Raw genomic sequence first — 14,865 nt, 5'->3', positions numbered from 1 at the left:
GAGGGGGGAGAAAGAGAGTGGGGAGGGGGGTGAAAGAAAGTGGGGAGGGAGGAAGGGAGGGAGGGGGGAGAAAGAGAGTGGGAGGGGGGAGGGGGAGAAAGAGAGTGGGGAGGGGGGGAGCGAGGGGGGAGAAAGAGAGTGGGGAGGAAGGAGGGGGAAGAAAGAGAGTGGGGAGGGAGGGAGGGGGGAGAAAGAGAGTGACAAGGGAGGGAGGGGGGATAAAGTGAGTGACAAGGGAGGGAGGGGGAGAAAGTGAGTGACAAGGGAGGGAGGGGGAGAAAGAGAGTGACAAGGGAGGGAGGGGGAGAAAGAGAGTGGGAAGGGGGAGGGAGGGGGAGAAAGAGAGTGGGGAGGGGGGAGAAAGAGAGAGGGGGAGAAAGAGAGTGGGGAGGGAGGGAGGGAGGGGGAGAAAGAGAGTGGGGAGGGAGGGAAGGAGGGGGAGAAAGAGAGTGGGGAAGGAGGGAGGGGGAGAAAGAGAGTGACAAGGGAGGGATGGGGGGGAAGAGAGTGATAAGGGAGGGATGGGGGAAGAGAGTGACAAGGGAGGGAGGGGGGAAAGAGAGTGACAAGGGAGGGGAGAAAGAGAGTGGCAAGGGAGGGAGGGGGAGAAAGTGAGTGACAAGGGAGGGAGGGGGAGAAAGAGAGTGACAAGGGAGGGAGGGGGAGAAAGAGAGTGGGGAGGGAGGGAGGGAGGGGGGAGAAAGAGAGTGACAAGGGGGTGGAGAGAGTGACAAGGGAGGGATGGGGGGAAAGAGAGTGACAAGGGAGGGATGGGGGAAAGAGAGTGACATGGGGGAAAGAGAGTGACAAGGGAGAAAGGGGGAAAGAGAGTGATAAGGGAGGGAGGGAGGGAGGGGGGAAGAGAGTGACAAGGAAGGGGGGGAGAAAGAGAGTGACAAGGGAGGGAGGGGAGAAAGAGAGTGACGAGGGAGGGAGGGGGGAAAGAGATTGACATCCATCACACACACACAATCATGCAACCCTTACACACACAGAAACACACAATGCATTCCTTACACACACTCAATGCACACCTTACAGACGCACACACTGCATCCCGTACATACCCAGAAACACACTTTGCAGCCCTTACACATACAAACACAGATTCACACAATGCATTCCTTACACACATATCAGGACATCCCCTACACACTCCACCCCCTGTGAACAAACTCATTGGTGGAACATGAAGGTGGATCCTGAGCTGTGTAAAGGGCCCCCAAAAAAGGGAGCTGCTTCCCGTTCTCCCAGAACATTGATTTTTGTGACCACAGTTACAAACAGCCTCCAGAGATCCTGTTCTACACCAGACCAGTGGTGCCAGACTGCAGCTAGAGCCCATCATCATCCTCATCTGGTTGTAAGTAGGCAATCTAGTATATTATTCATGGCACTAATCTCTAATTTACCTCACATTAAAGAAACACTATAGTCCCCAGAACCACTGCAGCTTAATGTAGTGGTTCTGGTGTCTATAGCCTGTCCCTGCAGGCCTTTTAATGTAAACATGGCGGCACTGCAGCACTGGCGTTAGTTAACATGGCAGATCATATGGGTGGGGCATTGTGATGTCACATGGGGGGGGGGGCGGCAAACTTTACTTTTGCCTAGGGCGGCAAAAATCCTTGCACCGGCCCTGTACACGGTCTCAGGTGTGAATGGGAAACAGGTGTCTTAAATTGTGTTATCACGCTCACAATCTCTCATACTTGTCACTGGAAGTTCAACATGGCACCTCATGGCAAAGAACTCTCTGAGGATCTTAACAAAAGAATTTTAGCTCTGCATAAAGACGGCCTAGGCTATAAGAAGATTGCCAAGACCCTCAAACTAAGCTGCTGCACGGTGGACAAGACCATACAGCGGTTTCATAGGACAGGTTCCGCTCAGAACAGGCCTCGCCATGGTCGACCAAAGAAGTTGAGAGCACATGCTAAGCGTCATAACCAGAGGTTGTCTTTAGGAAATGGACGTATGAGTGCTGCCAGCATTGCTGCAGAGGTTGAAGGGGTGGGGGGTCAGCCTGTCAGTGCTCAGACCATACGCTGCACACTGCACCAAATTGGTCTGCATGGCTTTCGTCCCAGAAGGAAGCCTCTTCTAAAGATGATGCATAAGAAAGCCGGCAAACAGTTTGCTGAAGACAAGTAGACTAAGGATATGGATTACTGGAACCATGCCCAGTGGTTCAATAAGACCAAGATAAACTTATTTTGTTCAGATGGTGTCAAGCATGTGTGGCGGCAACCATGTTAGGAAATGTGTCTTGCCTACAGTCAAGCATGGTGGTGGGAGTCTGGTCCTGCATGAGTACTGCTGGCACTGGGAGCTACAGTTCATTGAGGAAACCATGAATGCCAACATGTACTGTGACATACTGAAGCAAAGCTTGATCCCCTCCCTTCGGAGACTGGGCCGTAGGGCAGTATTCCATGATAACGGCCCCAAACACACCTCCAAGACAACCACTGCCTTGCTAAAGAAGCTGAAGGTAAAGGTGATGGACTGGCCATGCATGTCTTCACACCTAAACCCTATTGAGCATCTGTGGTGCATCCTCAAACGGAAGGTGGGGTATGCAAGGTCTCTAACATCCACCAGCTCCATCATGGAGGAGTGGAAGAGTACTCTAGTGGCAACCTGTGAAGCCCTAGTGAACTCCATGCCCATGAGGGTTAAGGCAGTGCTGGAAAATAATGGTGGCCACACAAAATATTGACAGTTTGGGCCCAATTTGGACATTTCCACTAAGGGGTGTGCTCACTTTTATTGCCAACGGTTTAGACATTAATGGCTGTGTGTTGAGTTATTTTGAAGTGAACAACAAATTTACACTGTTATACAGGCTGTACACTTACTACTTTACATTGTAGCAGAGTGTCATTTCTTCAGTGTTGTCTCATGAAAAGATATAATAAAAAATATATAAAAATGTGAGGGGTGTACTCACTTTTGTGAGATACTGTATATTCCACTACACATCTATTACTTGCTGCCGTTTGTATTCCCAGTGACACATTTAAAAAATATATTTTTTTCGCTATCTGTAAAATAAAACTGCCTAGGTGTGATAATTACAAGTTCTTTGAATATCGTATCCCCTCTTTCATTACATATTTCAACCTCCTACCTAAATAAAGTCTGTAAAACATTAGAGCAAATTAAATAGAGCAGGTCAGCTTGACTTGACCTTCTAAATTGTCCTGTTCTAGGTGGTGTGTTGCTTGGTAACTCCTGTCTTCACTGAATGTTTAAAGCGTCATTTAACACTCTATAGTTGAACAATCAGCACAAGGCTTTCGTTCTCTAGATCACTTGCAACCAGCAACAAATGCAGTGGAAGCTAAGACACTCATATTAGACTTGTTCTGCTATTGATTATTAATTTGATTGCTGTTTCTCTGGATGAAGGCTCAATCCATAATGACTCAGGAATATTACCTAACTGTCTATTTCAATGTAATCACCAGAGACCAGGGATACAGGACTAGGTGGATATTTTGGCTTTGTAAGTGTCTTTTAAATTATTTTTTTTACTGATTCCCCCAAGGACTTTCCCTGGTCTCAATAGTACAAGTTATATAGAACAAAGAATGGGTTTTCAGCAAGTCAGACAATGAACAAATGTAAAGTCTGAATAAAATATATGGTTTGTGTTCCCACAATCTGGGTATAACAGGTCCCAGCTTGGAAGGGAGAAGCCTCTACGGAGTAGAAATAGTAAAATAGTACAGGACACCAATAAAATTTAAAATAACAATGCATTTATTTATATGTAACTTAAAATCGAATAAAAAGACATGTAATCAAAATCACTGATGTTGAGGATACAAACTGCCACTGCCTAATTCATTTGGTCAATGAGAAAAACTTCAAAAGCTTTAACAAGAAAGACTTCTTTGGGTGTTTTTTTGGACATTTATTTATTTTTGGGTAGGGGGGTGAGGGTTGCTTGATGCCCTGCTGGCTCCATGGTCTCGGGGCGGCAGGCTAGATAGGAAGGGCATTGACTCTGCAGTTCTAAGTGTCTGCGAGATGGTGATGGAATGCGGGTAGACTTGGGGCAGACCCAAGTGTTTCTGATGGCATCCTGCTGATATTATACATTTTTTTTATCTAACATCATCTTTATAACTATGGGTATATGCTATGCTTGTATGGGGGTATATTTTTTCCCATTGCGGAGGTAGTTTTGCTATGGCTTATGGCGTTTCCTGTGTTACTTGCTGGGACTTGTGACCAAGCCCACACTCAAGATTCTCTTCTTCCCCCCTCTCTTGTTTATTCTTGTTGGGTTTTTTTTTTTTACCCTACGCCCATCTCTTATCTTTCCTCATTTCATTTTGTCCACTCTTTCTCTTTGCTATCACTTTCTCCGTTGTTTCACTTCTCCTTCTGCTGTACTGTCTTGTGTGTTTTTTCCCTCTTGCACAAGGCTTCGGCTAACAAATAATATTGCTGGAGCTCTGGCAAACTATTCGTGGTTCCCCGTGTCTCATTACCAGGAGAACCTGTGTTTGAGTTAGTTTTCACTTTGACATTTATTTATTTATCCTTTACCCTACTTACGTATTGACACACTCGGCCTATGAGACTATTACTGGCACTCTGACGGTCACTGAGACCTTTGCTTTCATGAACCTTGGTGTGCTAGTGTTAGCCCTGTCCCTAACAATTATTAGCATTCTACACTATTGCTCGCACTATGTACTTATACCAGGTTCATAGCACATTTGTTCTCTATAACATATCTACTCTTACGATCATCTTTTTCAAGTATACATTGTTTACCCTATTGCTATAATGTGATTGTGACAACTTGCTATAGTGCTGCATTCTTTGTTTTCATTATGCACTGCTGTGGTTCTGTTTTCTTCTCTCATACTGAAATAAAAAACCTTATTGAACATATATTTTTGTTACATGGATTTGGTCCAATCACTGGCAAAAATAAAGAAACCAATTGCCCAGTCATGTTCTCTCAAGCTCCCTTTTCGAAATATCCCCTTTTACCAAGAAGCATGTTCCCTACCTGCCTACTGCTTCTCTAATGGTTGATAGACATTATATTAGACGGCACCAGACCAGTGGAGCCAGACTGCAGCCTGAGCCCATCATCATCCTCTTGTCCTCATCTGGTAGTAAGTATGGGTGGGGCATTGTGATGAAGGGGGTGGCAAATTTTTGTTTGCCTACGGCGGCAAAAGTCCATGCACCGGCCCTGACTAGAAGACCTCTTGTAGTGAGCATTTTATTGTAGCATACTATGCATGACATGGAAACATAGTGCCATCACATCATATGTACAGATGACTGGTCTTCTTATTGAATTCATGTTAACTGCAAAGATTATGTAATTTCTCACAAAAAAAAGCTTTCTCATTTACAGTACAAATAAATAATATATGTATTATTAATATAGAGAAGAGCTGATGTAAATGTAATCACATAAAAAGTATATGGATTAATAAATAATTCTAGATAGTGAGTGGGAGTATAAGTAAGGTTAATGATGGAATGTACAATATTTTTTAGAATTTTTATTACATTTCTTGTTAAGTAAACCCCTGGGACTGATTATAGAGTGTGGAAGGCAAATTAATATGCTTGAATGTTTCTTCCTAAAACATACTTCAAGCTCTCATCAGACACATTGAGAAAGTGAACTCGATGTATCTGAAGTTTTTATGTAAATGTAAAACAGAAACATACACAAAAACAAACAAAAAACTAACATTAATTGACAATGCTTGGAACGATACAACTTTGGAAGTGTAAATGGGTTGCAAATTGTACTCGGGTGCACTCAATTTATTCAATGTATTATTAAAAGGATGTTTTGATTTAAATATTTGCTTTACATATGTATGCTGCTAAGGAACACATTTGAAAGCCAGACTGTAGTGTTTAATTAATGTCTTCATATGAAGAGAAAGTGAACAGATTGCCAGGCTTGGCATGTCTTCTTGGCATCCTGATGAAGTGGCACCAAGGCCAGTACATTGTCTTCAACAGTTCCATAAAGATTAGTTGCAATCTCTTTCATGTAGGGGTTCTTCTAAAACCAGCTTTGGATACTTCTTGAGAACCTTAGCTCATTGGCGAGTTAGTCTATGTTTTTAATTTTCTTCAAGATTCTGGCATAAAAGTGCAGTAATACAATCAAAGAAAGTAACAAACAAACAAATAAAATATAGATCACAAAACAGAAATTGATACAAAAGAAAAAGTAGAAATTAATTCATTAAGTAACAGGTAAAAGGCAAATCCACCATAATTAGAAGAGCAGAAGACTTTACATATCAAAGTCCCACTTAGGAGTACCTTGTATCCAAGAGAGGATAAGGAAGCAAGAAAAAGGGAGAGAAGGATGCCAGAAGACCAAACGAAAAGAGCAGAATGAGGAAATCAGTTTTTCTTGTGATTTGGGATTGAAAGGGTTAATGAAGGAGCATAGCTGTCATAATAAACGTACAGAGCCCTCAACAACCTTATTAGCTTGCTGACATTTTTGTCACACTCGCACATATTAACAGTACACATGGTTCTTCATGCTACATCCACTATCGCTAATGCTCGGTACTTGGTCAACATCTTTTATTATTAAAGGAAAAACATGCTTTGTTAATATCAAACCAACACAGGTCCTATGGCAGGTGGGCCTCTTACTGTCTTACGGGAAGTAAAACCATGACATAATGAAAGATGCAGGACTTGGGTTAGGTCGGATTAGGCCTGTAAATAGAGAGGGCCTACCTTGGGAATGAGATAATAGATATAAAGGGTGAAGTGAGTGGACCTCGTTGAAGATGCACGCGATTTCTGAGGTACGAGCCACAGGGAGATTTAAAGGCTGAATAAATCCCTCCCACAGCTACAGGCCTACAGCATTAACACATGTATATATATATATATACACAGTATCTCACAAACATGGGTACACCCCTCACATTTTTGTAAATGTTTTATTATATCGTTTCATGTGATAACACTGAAGAAATTACACTCTGCTACAATGTAAAGTAATAAGTGTACAGCCTGTATAACAGTGTAAATTTGCTGCCCCCTCAAAATAACTCAACACACAGCCATTAATGTCTAAACTGTTGGCCACAAAAGTGAGTACACCCCTTCAAACACAGTGAGTGCCTTCAAACTTATATATATATATATATACACACTATATACACACACACACACACACACACACACACACACACACTGTGTGAAGGGGGTGGGTGGGGGGGGGTCCAGGAGACTCACAGCTTCCATCTCCAGTAGGTACTCTCTCACTTTCCCAGGCAAGAAGAGCCTGCAAGTTGGAGCCTATAACGTACCACCAGACCACCAGGGAATGTAGTGTTTTTCACTCCCTGGCCAGCAACAGGTAGGGAGAATAAACTTAAATAGGTACACACAGCCATAACCAGTTATCAGGTTATTTAGCTCTCCCTGCTCCTTTCTCATGCCTCCACAGAACACAAATTTACACACACAATGCATTCCTTACATACAGACTGTATTCACTATACAAATGCGGATACACTGCATCCACTATACACACACACTGTATCCACTATACATAAACTGCATCCACTATACACATACACACTGAATCCCTTACAAACACTGCACTTATTATACCCACACTGTATCCACTATACACACGCAGACACACTGCACCCACTATACACACACTGCATCCCTTACAAGCACACACATTGCATTTGCTATACAAACACTGCATTACTTACAAACACACAGCATCTCTTTCACACAAACACTGCACCCGTGTAGGCGGACTCAAGGTGGGCACAGTGGCCACAATCGGAAGGGGGTGGGCAACCTTAAGATGTGTAAAGGATCCCCAAAGTTTCTTAGGTCAACCCTGGAAATAAGACACAGAACATAATTATTACTTAAAGGGACACTATAGTCGCCTAAACAACTTTAGCTTAATGATGCAGTTTTAGTGTATAGATCATGCCTCTCAGGTTTCACTGCTCAATTCACTGCCATTTAGGAGTTAAATCACTTTGTTTCTGTTTATGCAGCCATTGCCACACCTCCCCTGTCTCTGATTGACAGAGCCTGCATGAAAAAAAAACAGTTTTCACTTTTAATCAGATGTAATTTACCTTAAAAATGTTATCTCTTGCTCTGTAAATTGAACTTTAATCACACACAGGAGGCTCCCGCAGGGTCTATCAAGCTGTTAACTTAGCAGGGGATAAGAAAATCTAAATTAAACAGAACTTGCAATAAAGGAAGGATAAACTTTAGATGACTCTTTCCAGGAAGTGTTTAGGAAGGCTGTGCAAGTCACATGCAGGGAGGTATGACTAGGGTTCATAAACAAAGGGATTTACCTCCTAAATGGCAGAGAATTGAGCAGTGAGACTAAGGACCGGTGCTAGGATTTTTAGTTACACAGGCGAAGATGCATTTTGGTGCCCCCCACCCTCGTTTAAAATAAGGTTCATACAAACACAGAAATAATCATAGACATACAGACACAGACAGAGACATACATGCAGGCATACAGACATACATACAGAGGCATACCGTCATACAGACACATACATACATACATACATACATACATAGACATACAGAAACATACATACAGAGACATCCAGGCATACAGACACATACATACATACAGGCATACAAAGACATACACGCATACAGAGACATACCGTCATACAGACACATAATATATACAGGTATACAGAGACATACAGGCATACAGACACATACATTTGTACATACAGAGACATACAGGCATACGGACACATACATTTGTACATACAGAGACATACAGGCATACAGAAACGTACATACAAAGACATACAGAGACCTACATACATACATACATACATACATACATACAGAGACATACACACATACAGAGACATACACAATTACATTCTTACATCAGTTCAATCTTGTCCCCTGGATGCATGCTGTCTGGCTCCTTGGAGTCCTGTCCTGCAGCCCAGCCCCATCACAGGGCGCCAGCCGCGCTGTGTGGTACACAGGGAGCAGGGATATGATGTCATTCATATCCTTGCCCCCTCCACACAGCCTGCGGCAGACACCAGGGTAGGTGCAGTGGCGTACACATGACCCATGGGGGCCCCAGTGCGCAAATTGATCCGCCCCCCCTGCGCGCTTACTCTGCGCGGGCCGGGGCCGCAACTCATGGCGACGGGCACCTGGTCGCAGGGGTTGCAGGGATGTGACCCCTGCGACCGCGGTATGTACGCCAGTGCATGCAGATGCACACACAATTAAAGGACCACTACAGACACCCAGATCACATCAGCTCAATGAAGTGGTCTGGGTGTCAGGTCCCTCTAGTTTTAACCCTGCAGCTGAAAACATAGCAGTTTCAGAGAAACTGCTATGTTTCACCGAGGGTTAATCCAGCCTCTAGTGGATGTCTCACTGACAGCCGCTAGAGGAGCTTCCGCTATTCTAAAACACTGAACGTCCATAGGAAAGCATTGAGTAATGCTTTCCTATGGGCGGTTTGAATGCGTGCGCGGCAAGAGCATTCGGAGCTGAGAGGCGGAGGGATCCCCAGCGCCAAGGGAGTCCGGCGCTAGAGAAAGGTAAGTGCTGAAGACACACACACACTCTCACGAACAGATGCATACACACCAGCTAACAGACACACTCAGCGACAGACATACATACACACTCACTTACAAAACATACACTCTCACTGACAAACACACACTCACTAACAGACATCAAACAGACTCACTAATACACACACAAACACACTCAGTAAGAGACACACAGTAACACACTTACTGACACTCACTAGCAGACACACTCACTGACACTCACTAGCAGACACACTCACTGACACTCACTAGCAGACACACACACTGACACTAGCAGACACACACACTGACACTAGCAGACACACTCACTGACACTAGCAGACACACTCACTGACACTAGCAGACACACTCACTGACACTCACTAGCAGACACACTCACTGACACTCACTAGCAGACACACTCACTGACACCCACTAGCAGACCCACACACTGACACTAGCAGACACACACACTGACACTAGCAGACACACACTGACACTAGCAGACACACTCACTGACACTAGCAGACACACTCACTGACACTAGCAGACACACTCACTGACACTCACTAGCAGACACACTCACTGACACTCACTAGCAGACACACACACTGACACTAGCAGAAACACACACTGACACTAGCAGACACACACACTGACACTAGCAGACACACTCACTGACACTAGCAGACACACTCACTGACACTCACTAGCAGACACACACACACTGACACTCACTAGCAGACACACTCACTGACACTCACTAGCAGACACACACACTGACACTCACTAGCAGACACACTCACTGACACTCACTAGCAGACACACTCACTGACACTCACTAGCAGACACACACACTGACACTAGCAGACACACACACTGACACTAGCAGACACACACACTGACACTAGCAGACACACTCACTGACACTAGCAGACACACTCACTGACACTCACTAGCAGACACACACACTGACACTAGCAGACACACACACTGACACTAGCAGACACACACACTGACACTAGCAGACACACACTGACACTAGCAGACACACTCACTGACACTAGCAGACACACTCACTGACACTAGCAGACACACTCACTGACACTCACTAGCAGACACACTCACTGACACTCACTAGCAGACACACACACTGACACTCACTAGCAGACACACACACTAGCAGAAACACACACGGACACTAGCAGACACACACACTGACACTAGCAGACACACTCACTGACACTAGCAGACACACTCACTGACACTAGCAGACACACTCACTGACACTCACTAGCAGACACACACACTGACACTCACTAGCAGACACACTCACTGACACTCACTAGCAGACACACACACTGACACTCACTAGCAGACACACTCACTGACACTCACTAGCAGACACACTCACTGACACTCACTAGCAGACACACAGACTGACACTCACTAGCAGACACACTCACTGACACTCACTAGCAGACACACACACTGACACTCACTAGCAGACACACACACACACACACACACACTAGCAGACACACACACACACACACACTAACACTCACACTAACACTCACACTAACACTCACACTAACACTCACACTAACACATGTTTTTTTATTTTATTTTATTTAATCCCCCAGCCTCCTTACCTTTTTGGAGTGCTGAGGGATTCCCTGGGGTCCAGTGGTGCTGCTGGGCTCCTGGGCTGGCTCCCTTGGTGGCTGGCTGGCTCCCTTGGTGGCTGGCTGGCTGGCTCCTTTGGTGGCTGGCTGGCTGGCTGGCTCCCTTGGTGGCTGGCTGGCTGGCTCCCTTGGTGGCTGGCTGGCTGGCTCCCTTGGTGGCTGGCTGGCTCCCTTGGTGGCTGGCTGGCTGGCTCCCGGGCGGGCGCGAGGGAGCACTCTCCCATGTGTGCTTCCTCTTCAGCTCCCTCGCGCACCGCGTAGGGATGCCGGCGCCGGAAGATGACGTCATCTTCCGGCTCCGGTATCAGTATGCGGCGCGCGAGGGAGCTGAAGAGGAAGCACACATGGGAGAGTGCTCCCTTGCGCGCCCGCAGAACCGGGCGCTCGGCCACACTACAATAGGTCGTCGGTTGGAGGGGAGCGCAGTGCGCTTCCCTCCTTCCGGTCAGCCTGATTTTGCGCCCCCAGGGCCGGTGCGCCCTAAGGCGGCCGCCTGGGCCGCCTTATGGTAGCGACTAGCGCCGGCCCTGGTGAGACTACAGGGGCATGATCTATACACCAAAACTGCTTCATTAAGATAAAGCTGTTTTGATGACTATAGTGTCCCTTTAATAATTTCCTTATACCTCCAGCAGAGTTAAAATTAGATTTAAAATTGCAAAGCATCTCCTTTGAAGAGAGAGCAAAATTATAGTTTCAGACATCTTAAAGCTTTTCCTTAGATCAGCGTGGGCCTACGAGGCTGCTGTGACTGGGGGATAAAAAGCAATGTCCCATGCTAGCTCTGTGTATTTATCCGCTCGGACACGCAGAGCTGTGCGACGTGTCATGAAAACCAGGAGAAAGATAGAACGAAATGCTATTTTTACTTCTGAATGTCTTGTCTCACTATTTTAGTTACTCCTCTGGATCTGATCCTTCTGCATCAGCGCATTTCAAACTGAGACAATTTATCCTTCTGGAATCTGTTCAGCAAAATGGAATTCCGAGTGCAGAGTGCTGTATCATGTTGTATAATTTATGAAGGCTGTTGGTTAACAAGATGAAATTCTGCAATATGAGTAAATTTAGAAATCAAAAATTATGAAAACCAACAAGGGAACCGCAGCAATGTTTAGGCAAAATCAGTCAAACAGTAAAATAACTAAGTTGGATATTTCTTTCAAGTCATCTATTTTGGGTCCAAAATTGGCAAACTCGATGTTAGTTCTCCATAAACCCCAACTGAGTGAATAAACAATTATCCATAAATCACAAAACTTGTGTTATTTTAGTACAGTGCATCATCCTCTCCTTTTGTTGTGGCGGTCAGGGAAACGCCATTCAGCACAGCCCTCCATATAGCCCTCTGCATCGTTACAGTTTAAACCAATCAATCACTTGTATACAGACCACAGACCCAGTCTCTCACACTTCAATAGCTAAACCTGGTCTTCATGCAAAAATAAAAAGAATAAATAAATAAATAGATAAACAATCACTTTCACCCCCTCCAGGTGGTATTTGTTTTTGTATATTCCTCATTTTAGGTCCTCTACTAGAGCCCTGGACGTTTGAGAGTTCAGCACAGTGTCTTAGCTGTTCCTAGAACTGCACTCTTCTGAACAGGTCTCAGATATTTTACCTAGAATCTTCCGAAGCCACTCTCCAAATTTAGGAGTACTACTCCTCAGTGTTACTATCCACAACTGGGACTGCTGCTACCTTCACTTTCCACATCCTTTCTAGCTCCTCTTTCAGTCCTTGGTATTTGTCCACCATCTCATGCTCCTTCTTCTTGATGTTAAGGTCACTGGGTATTGCCACATCCACCAACACTGCGGTTTTCTGTTTCTTGTCTACCACCATGATGTTGGTTGGTGGGCCATTGCTTGCGCATCTGTTTTGATCTGGAAGTCCCACAGGATCTTAGCCCTGTTATTCCCAGCTACTCTTTGTGGTGCCTCCCATCTGGATTCAGGCAGGACAGGACAAGTCTATAATGAAAAAAAAATAGAAAAGGGTCAGCGCTAATAAAAATAGAAGTGAAGTAGACAGGGGCCCAACAGAAGGTAACCCTCAAACCCTCTGAAGAGAGAACGTGTGACACAAAGATTACAGGGAAAGGGCTGCGCCAAGAGGTAAATGGTAAATATAATACTAACAATACAATACTTTATATAAACAAGTAGGACAATACAGTATGTGTGGTTTCACTGAGACAGTGGGATAAAAATTATGGTAAAATCACCAAAATAAAATCGAAAAATATTTGAGTCTCACTCAGAGCTAAATGTCTTTATAAGGTGCTTGTTTTGTGTGTGGTGTCCTCAATGTCTTTAGTGGTCCAACCGTCCTACTTGTATGTAAAACAAAAGCGAAGAAAACCAATGGTGCAGTATGTAGTACAAGCCAGTATAGATAAAATAAACAGATATGTGCAGTCAACTCACATTTAAAAGAGCTATAGCCAGCTCTGGTGTTGAGAGCATACAGTGGTATAATCCCCGCTTTAAGGGATATGTGATGGGAGTCCTCCAGAGGGATGGTGTCCAACACTCAGGAGAGGGATATATGAAAGACAACTAGAAGTGCTCTCAGTAAAATATTGCTTGCACTATGAAAATAAAAAATGTAAAAAAAGAAAAAAGGAAAATTTAATGCTGGCCATAATAGAAAGGTGTCATAACACACAGTACATTGCAGTTTGCTGCGTATTCACAGACTGATCAGACTCACCGCTGAAAGCTCCTTAAATGGGGCTGTGAGCATCAGCACTGGGCCATGTAGTAATGGAAGAAGGTTGCACCTGCCACACTGCACAAATGGTTCAGGAATGGTTTGATGAACATGACAAAGAGTTCAAGGTGTGGCCTTGGTCTCCAAATTCCCCAGATCTCAATCAAATGGACCATCTGTATGGTATGCTGTAACAACAAATCCAATCCATAAAGGCCTCGCAATTTGTAGGACTTAAAGGACCTTCTGCTAATGTCTTGGTGCCAGATATCACAGGACACGTTCAGAGGTCTTATGGGCTCCATGCCTCAATGCATTAAAACTGTTTTGGCAGCAAGACGTGGACCTACACGGTATTAGGCACAACTCCCTGATCCACCATCACAAATACAGTCACAAATACAGACATTCACATTTCCAACAGTATATCTCACCATTGTCCAAAATACAGGTATACTGCTTGGAGTGTTATTCTGCTGTACTTCTGACAATCGTACATTCTGTCTGTGTAGTGACCTGATGGCTCACAGGGAGCACTTGCCATAGTGCTCCCTCTCTGCTACTGACCTGCAGTTATTTATTCTTAGTGAAGATAGTATATAATGGCATCATATCCCAGCTGTGGCACCAGAACCAGATTACCCATTAGACAACTAAGGCAGCCCCAGTCTGGGCTTGGAGGTCTGACTCTGAGCGGGCCCTCCTCAAGCTGGCAGTCCTGCACTCCCTCACTTTGCTAAAGGAGCGTTGTGGTCTGTATCACTATCAGAGCAATTGATATTTACGTTAAGAGCGATCCCCATAGGGCTTATTGATGACTTACCATCGCACAGCCAACGCTC

Source organism: Pelobates fuscus, chromosome 2 (assembly GCF_036172605.1).
Source record: "Pelobates fuscus isolate aPelFus1 chromosome 2, aPelFus1.pri, whole genome shotgun sequence".
NCBI classification, from domain to species: Eukaryota; Metazoa; Chordata; class Amphibia; order Anura; family Pelobatidae; genus Pelobates; species Pelobates fuscus.
Note: the sequence above shows the minus strand (reverse complement) of the source record.